The sequence below is a fragment of the Herpailurus yagouaroundi genome, unplaced genomic scaffold (assembly GCF_014898765.1).
Source record: "Herpailurus yagouaroundi ecotype Mexico unplaced genomic scaffold, PumYag 28, whole genome shotgun sequence".
Classification (NCBI taxonomy): Eukaryota; Metazoa; Chordata; class Mammalia; order Carnivora; family Felidae; genus Herpailurus; species Herpailurus yagouaroundi.
The window spans coordinates 86,670,444-86,678,279 of NW_024412376.1; the positions used below are offsets into that span (position 1 = coordinate 86,670,444).

General features: G+C 35.4%; 1 long non-coding RNA gene across 1 annotated transcript; it reads left to right on the plus strand.

Annotated features, from left to right (window-relative positions):
• Positions 1-290: 290 nt before the first annotated feature.
• On the plus strand, positions 291-7,547 carry LOC121029486 (uncharacterized). The gene is made up of 2 exons (XR_005789753.1): positions 291-484; positions 7,124-7,547. It is a non-coding gene; the product is annotated as an uncharacterized LOC121029486 (long non-coding RNA).
• Positions 7,548-7,836: the final 289 nt, after the last annotated feature.

A 7,836-nucleotide genomic window follows, 5' to 3' on the forward strand; every position in this document is an offset into this window, starting at 1 on the left:
TACAGCCCGAAGGTTAGTGAAGTGGTGAAGTGAGAGTGATCTGAAATCTGTCGGAGAGTTGCAGTGCCAGCTGTGGATAGGGGTGGCTCACAGCACAGCTGGGATAGCTGGTAGATATTTGAGGTGTGCGCATGTATACCTTTTGTTCATTCCTATGCGTCTTGGTTCGGAAGGGTGCAGCTTTCTGCTGTCATGTGGTTGTTGTCATTAATGAAATTGTGCATAAGCAACTGTGAAATTTGTATCACACTCAATCTGTTCCTTAACTATAAATCTCATTGCAACAGATTTCTGTTTTCAGAGGAGGCATCATAGTAGGGCTCACCACGATGACACTTCAACCCTGAGTGGCAACATGAAGATATACAAAAGCCTGTTTTCCAACTTGCAGATCAGAGAACAGACCGGGTCCTGGGAGACCAAATGGTTTCATGTCAAGTACACAGCACCTGTGACAAAGCTCCTCCCTCTCCCACTTTCTCAGGTAAGACTAACAGAACCCAGCACATTTCTCTTTTGGGTCTTGACCTCAGAATCTTTCTAAGGACAAATTTACAAAGAGCTGCTGTCAATCAGTTGGAGTTGACATAAAGAGACGAAAAACTGCTTTGCCATCATTGATGGTAGAAAAAAGCATGGGTTCTGAAGTCATGTAGACCTGGGTTCAAATATTGACTCTTATCTCTTAATTGTAAGTCTTGAAGAGTTAACTAAGCTCCGTTGGCCTCTGTTCTCTGAACTATAAAACCTAGCTAATACTATCTCCTTCACATGGTTGTTGTGAGAACGAAGTAACGCCATACAGTGTCTGTACCTGTCTGCCTTGAGTAGTCTTTTTAACTTCCCCTTGGTCAAAAAAAGAGGCAAAGAAATAAATCTTGACTGAGGGTAGAGAGTAAGGTGGAGGTATTTCAGTTAACTCATAAACCAAAATAACCATCTTCCTTTCATGGCTGGATTTTTTCTCTGCCCTGTGCATGCAGACAGACAAATTTGAGTGGAATATTACCAAACCACAGATGCAGGGCACAGGTTGCCTGGGTTCACAAAAACAATCCTGGGTGAGATACAGATCCACTGAAATTTTCCTTGTCATCGCTTCTTGTCATCTGTGCTAGCCACCAGGCAATGCTCTATAGCACTGATCTTTGAACAGAATATTTTGGCTGATCCTCATGGAAAGCAGGTGTTTGTGAGATGGATTTTAAAGCTAAACCCAAAGACAAAGATGCCAATAGAGAATGCTTCTTTTTTTTCAATGTTGATGATTTGTGATATGAACTTAGGCATGCTGGACTGAAGATTTTAAAAAAAAGCCCCAATTCGCAATCATTTCTTAATACAAGAAATTAAGCATAGAAAACAGGAAACCTTTGCTTATTTTCTTCAAAAAATAATGAAATAGGTATTAAAATAATTTTAAAAGTTGTTGTTGAAAGGCAATCTGCATATTTCTTTCAGCTGGTAAAATAGAGACCGAATTGAAACTGATTACAATCTGGCAAAAAGGTGGTTCCTATTGCTCTGAGATGTAAATTTCCCAATGACAATTTTTGCTATCAAAGGCGCCACATTCTAAAGCTTTAGTCCTCATTTCAGAGGCAGAGATCTGCTTCTTTTGTATTGTAATCTTTAGACAAGAAGATTCATGCTCATAAACATGCACAACAATAAAGCTACCCAGGGTAGATGAAATGGGAATGTTGGCAGAACGCAGTGCTGTTTCTGCTGTAGCTATGCCAGTTACATGATCCCTACTGGAAGCCGCTCGTTAGCTGAGACATTATTTCAATTCAGGGGAACTGAATACCAGTGAGGGTTCATGTTCTGGTATAAAATGGAAATGCTGAGCTAAAGTCAAATAGAAGTCAGAGCTCCAGGAATGGAGGGGAAGAAATTATTTCTGTTCCAAGCTCATGCTAAGGATATACAACTTCATGCCAAATTTAACCTGGCTTTAGACTGAATAGGGTGACAGATATTTTCATTTAGTAAGAATATAATGATAGGGATTTTATACGTTATTAGTATTTTTACTGCTTTACTGTGAAAGTGCTGTTTTTCAATTATTCTAGGCAACTATATTGCAGGGGATAAAGGGACTGTAATATCACTGTTTTTTTTTTTTTTTTTTCAGCCAGACACAAAGTTGTGTGTTTGATACTATAGGGAAGGTGCATTCTACTCTTTTAAACCACTAGGTCTTTCAGAATGTGGACTAGAACCACACTCCCTTCTCTGTTTGAATAGTTAAAGGGCAGAAATTCACCTGGAAGCTGGGGCGTTTTTGTAAGAGATTTCCAAGAGTGCACTGGAGATCTATCCCAATGACTGCCCAAGATTCTCTATTTTCATGTGACAGTGGCAACAGGTCTGATGGAAGGCAGCAGATAGCCTTGTGATGTGTCAAGGTGGCACCAGTGTCCAATGAAATTGATTCCTGCTGGAAGATGTCACTTAATATGGCATCATCTAGACTACCCTCCTAAACCCAGTTGACTTGCCATCTGTTCCACAGTGAAACTGGCACAGTCTCTAAGAGGAAACATACTGCCATCCTATATAATGGCCATTGGGATGGAAAGCCAATTGACCATGATAAGTTCTGTTGATTAATTGTTGATGTTAAAATAAAGATTGCAAGCCAAAAAAAAAAATTGTAAGACTGGTTCATCCTGAATTTTGTTTATTCAAAGTGAATTTTTATGCCAAAAATGATTTCTGGTTGTCTCATAAATTGCTGTATTTTACATTTATAGTTAGGACATGATATTTACAGAGATTTGAGACTAATACATCAGGTTTATGAAATCATTAATTGCATGCTGCCAGGTCTTAAGATAGAATGCTAATTTTGTAGTTTTTTACATATTTCACACACATATAGACACGTGCACACCTATTTGTGCACTTACCATACGACTCATCTGAACATTCTAAGTTATTGTCTTGATAGGCAATTATTTCTCTAGTAAGAAAAAATGACCTCTGTAGCTTTGCCCATTAATTCACTTCAGTGTACTCCTCTCAGAAGAGTTCCCTGTCAAAGAGGTTGCCATATCTGAACTAGCTGAGCACCACGAATACTAGTGACTATGATTTTTTTTTGATATTGCAAAAATTATCTTCATGAACTTCTAAGCCTATAAACGGATGACCCTTGGATTCTGCAGCCACTAGAGGTATAGTTTCTCTCGATGTATGTTCCTTAACTGCCTCTCCATGATGGGCTGTTGCATTAAGTTGACACCTACCTTATAGTGTATGGTTAGTTGGTAGTTATTCCCATCTTATAGTTTAATCATACGCACATTTTATAGTTTAAGTCTATGCCTGTCTTATAGTTCATATACAAAAAAATATCAGTTTTTCTTTTGCCCATATTATGTTTAAAATTAGTCATACTGGTTCATTTATGAATTTGGTAATGAACCCATATTTCCTCTAAATGATAAATGTGAATCCATGTTCAGGGTAGGAGGCAGCTCTACTCTGTACGAGCAGAAGAGAGACAAAAAAACAAATCTGACTGGCCCTTGGTCAGACACGGGCAGGTGCACCAATCAGCCCCACAGTGAGAAAGCTATAATGATGAGATATGTTATGGACTTGTTGGCTTCAACTCTATCAATCGTGGGAAACACTGAGAGCAATTAGATTTGACATTGATAGACCCTCATACTCAAAACTCTAGGGGGTGGGATCTCCTCTGCCAACTGCTTGCCAAACAGGACTCTTTAACTAGTTGTATAAAATATCTGGCTCCTTAAAGAAGGAAGGTATCCAAATTAATCCTAAGCGAGGGGGCTGTGTTAATTTTGAACTGAAGCTTTATTTTAGTCAAGAAGGCAAATGACATTTGGAAAGGATTGTAAGATGATCCTTGAAAACCCTTCTGCACTTTATCTTTCCAGATATGCACAAAGGATTTTATAAAACTTAAGGGAGACAAACCATGTTGGCAACTTATCAAATTGCTTTTCTGGTTTAACAGTGCCTCTGAACTTTGTGTTTCTGACATTTGTGGAGTGTGTGATGTCCCAAGCTTATTTTATATTTATAAGTGTACAGTAGTTTTTTATTCCTTTTTATCACAGAAGATTTTGTAAACACATATTTGTAATATTTATATTTTGACAATATAAATATGTTGTGGAATGAAGGCAAAACAGAACAGGAAAACATTTTTGGTGATTCCTGAAGTTATGCATAGTATTTGAATTTAAGCATCACTGTGAAGATAGTGTAAAATACTTCACGCATTGAAAATATATTTCAATAATTCTGGCTCTTAAACATTTAAGGAACATCTATTGCAAAACAGCAAATTAAAAAAAAAAAATAAAACAAGCTAATCCTAAGAATCATTTGCTTAAGATTCTCTACATAAGTGGAGATGATTGAATTGAAAGATGATTCTAATTGTTTTTAATATATGCTTTTGCCTTACTAATCTTTTCAAGAAAAGTTTTGCCATTTCTATTGGTCAAATGCTTTGAATATGCAAATTTTTCCCTATATATTTCTATTTTCTATATGTCTCTGTTTTATTAAGTAAAATCCAATGCAAAGGTATTTGTTGACTTTTTTGGATACACTTGAAACAAAGTACCTAATGATGAAAATTCTTTAAGATCACATGATCTGTGCTTCAGAACAAACCGACATATGTGAAATTGGCCTCTAGCTTTTCAATCAAAAGAAATCAAGTCAATACGAGTTATTGCACATTCAAGATCAATTTAGGAAAAGATACCAAGACAAGAAGCAATATTTTTGTTCAGCATATTTCTCTTCTTTAGGGTAAAATCCCTGAAAGCAGATATGGTCTCTTTAACATGTTCCCCAAGGCAGCCAATACAAAGAAAACTTATTGGTGCCCCAGGCAAGGACACTTACCTTCTCTATCTATTATATTAGTTGGTTTAGATTTGGCTGCATACTTTTAAAATGACAGTAATATAAGCAAGTTGGGACTTCTTTCTAATACAAAAGAATCCTTCTTTGATTCTAACTTTCAGCTCGTAGGATGATGACACAATCTTAGCGTCATTTTGGCTCAGGTCATGATCTCACAGTTTGTAGGATCAAGCCCCACATCAGACTCCGCGCTGACAGTGTGGAGCCTGCTTGGGATTCTCTGTCTCTCTCTCTCTGCCCCATCCCCACATTCTCTCTCTCTCTCTCTCTCTCTCTTTCAAAAATAAATAAATAACCCTTAAAATAAATAAATAAATAAATAAATAAATAAATAAATAAATAGATAAAGCATCCGTTAATATTGGTTGGGTCAATTCATTTCACATTTCTATTCTTAACTGTGTAGTTGAATAAGGTTCTTTGCCTTATGACTTCATAAGGACAACAGGAGCTATCTGAAAAGATCTGAAATCATATTAGGAAAAGAGACATAGTTCACTAAGATTAACTTTATGTCTAAAGATATGTTATATGCTACATATTAACCCCTTTCACTATAATATTTATGAAAATGTTTATTAATATATACTAAGGTGATTTTGTAGAACTTAACAGGGTCTATTTATTCTTTTTCTTTTCTAGATTTATTAAAATTTTGTGGTATGAATATAATAGTTATACTTTTCTGTATATATTTATGGCTTTGTGACGTAAAATGAAAATAACTGACCAATTCTTAAGTTTTGTTGTTGTTGTTGTTGTTTCATTCCTCAAGTAAATAAGTTGAGAGAAGCCCTTCATGTAAATGTAAGATGGGGTGCTGTGGACTGGCTCACTGCCCTAGTGATCTGAATAGACTGAGCAAGTAAACAGCACTCCTCAGTGATAGCTATAGATGTAAAACTCCTTTGCATTAGGTGCCCTCAAAAATGAAAGCATCCCCTCTCTTTTTTTTCCCTTGCTTAATGCTGAAGCATGAAGTAGAAACCGAATCAGAATATATCTGTCTGTAACTTCAAAGACCTAGACAGAGTTAGATGTTCTGATAGCATATCTAAAGCTAGTGGACTGTCATAACATTTTCCTTGAGAAATCTGCTGAGAACCTGAGTTTACATGGAGAAACTTCTGAGGAGGGGGTCAAAACTAATATTTGCTTTTTTTTCTTTCTACGTCAGTTGTAAGAAATCCCAAGATGTGTTTATCTCTGTAGAATCTCAGAGTTATCTTTGACAATAGTACTCCTCCATTTGATCGAAATATACAAATGGAAAAGGTGACAACTATTCATATCAACAGACAAGTTTCTCAGAGACAAAAAGAACTTAGAGCTATTATAGTGTACATAAAAATCTAACTACCTATACAAGCAACATGCAGATATTATAAAAAAGCTATTTTATGCATATGTTTCAACCCAATTTATATGTTTATGAATAAATATTATTACATATAAAGGAAATCCATAACTGCATAATATATTAGAATACTGAAATATACTTTTTAGACTTCTGATGTTCTTTGAATGATTAATTTCTGAGGTTTTAATGTGTAGCTGCACTGTGAATGCACTGTAAATACTACCACTTGTCCATTGTAATAATTTTGTAAAGTCAGAATTTCTGTCCTTTGTGAATTAGACAAGCTTAGAATCTCTGCAGAAGGATCAATTTTATCATATGCAGCTTTGAAAGTAGATTTGGTTCATGTAATTAGTTTATTTGTACCATGTTGTTGAACCAAATGGATGCTCATATCATTATTCCACTTTATTATTTCTGTAGATGTGCCTAGATCTGGGCTAAATTAAATGTGTAGCATACAGAGCAGATCTGTATACTTGAAAATGTAAATTTGTATTGTTTATCCAGAATGAGTTTGTTAATCTAAGAAGATATTTATCAGTTCAATAGGGATAAAATTTGTGTTTTCTCTTAATATAAATTATGAAAAGTCAAATGGGTATAAGGCACTCATTACTGTGCTTGATTAGATATTTACCTTGTTTTACTTCTTGTCTTTTTTTCTCTTTCCTTTTTTTCTTTTCCTCTCCTCTCCTCTCCTCTCCTCTCCTCTCCTCTCCTCTCCACTCTTCTTTTTCTTTCCTTTCCTTTTTTGAAATTCTAATATGTGTCAATAAAGGGAGATACAGTTTTAGTTGCCTATCTAGTATCTGTCTCTCACCTCTTTCTTTTCCATTACAGCACTCCATTTTTGTTCATGTATCTACTTCTCCACCATGTGACTGAGAGAAAGCTTATCTGGATACTAGAACCTGATTTATCTGAGCCAATAAATGCATGGCATTGCCCTGGTGACATTACTCATTCAGAGTCGGGCATAAGGAACTAAATTTGCCCAATTACAGTCTATGATTGTGGGAGAGGTTTCTTCAGCTCTTTCACAATATCTGAACAAAAGGCAACGATTCACTTAATATGTCAACAAACTTGGGACCATGAGGTCCCGAATCAAGGAGAAGCTGACAGATAAAAGACAACCAACAGAGAGATTTTTGAAACCTGAGTTCTTGATGACAGCACTGAGCTACTGAAAATATCAGCCTGAGAATCCTACTGACTTCTGAGCTTTTTAGTATGTGAGATGATAAATATCCCTATTAAGTTATTTTGAATCATTTTATTTAACTTGTCGTCAAAAGTAAATTTCTTTTAAAATAATATAACATTAATAGGTGCTTATAATCATATGAAAACATATTGAAAAGAGAATAAAAGAAAATAAAAAGATCTATAGCAGTGATATCTGGAGATGCCACTGTTGACATTAAGGTGTTAATTGAAATTTTTTTAGCTTTTGCAGATATAGGTTGTATCTTTTATAAATGTTATTTGAAGGGCTACATTTTATGTATTTATCAATAAATTACACTGTTTATGTCTTTTTATGTCTTTTC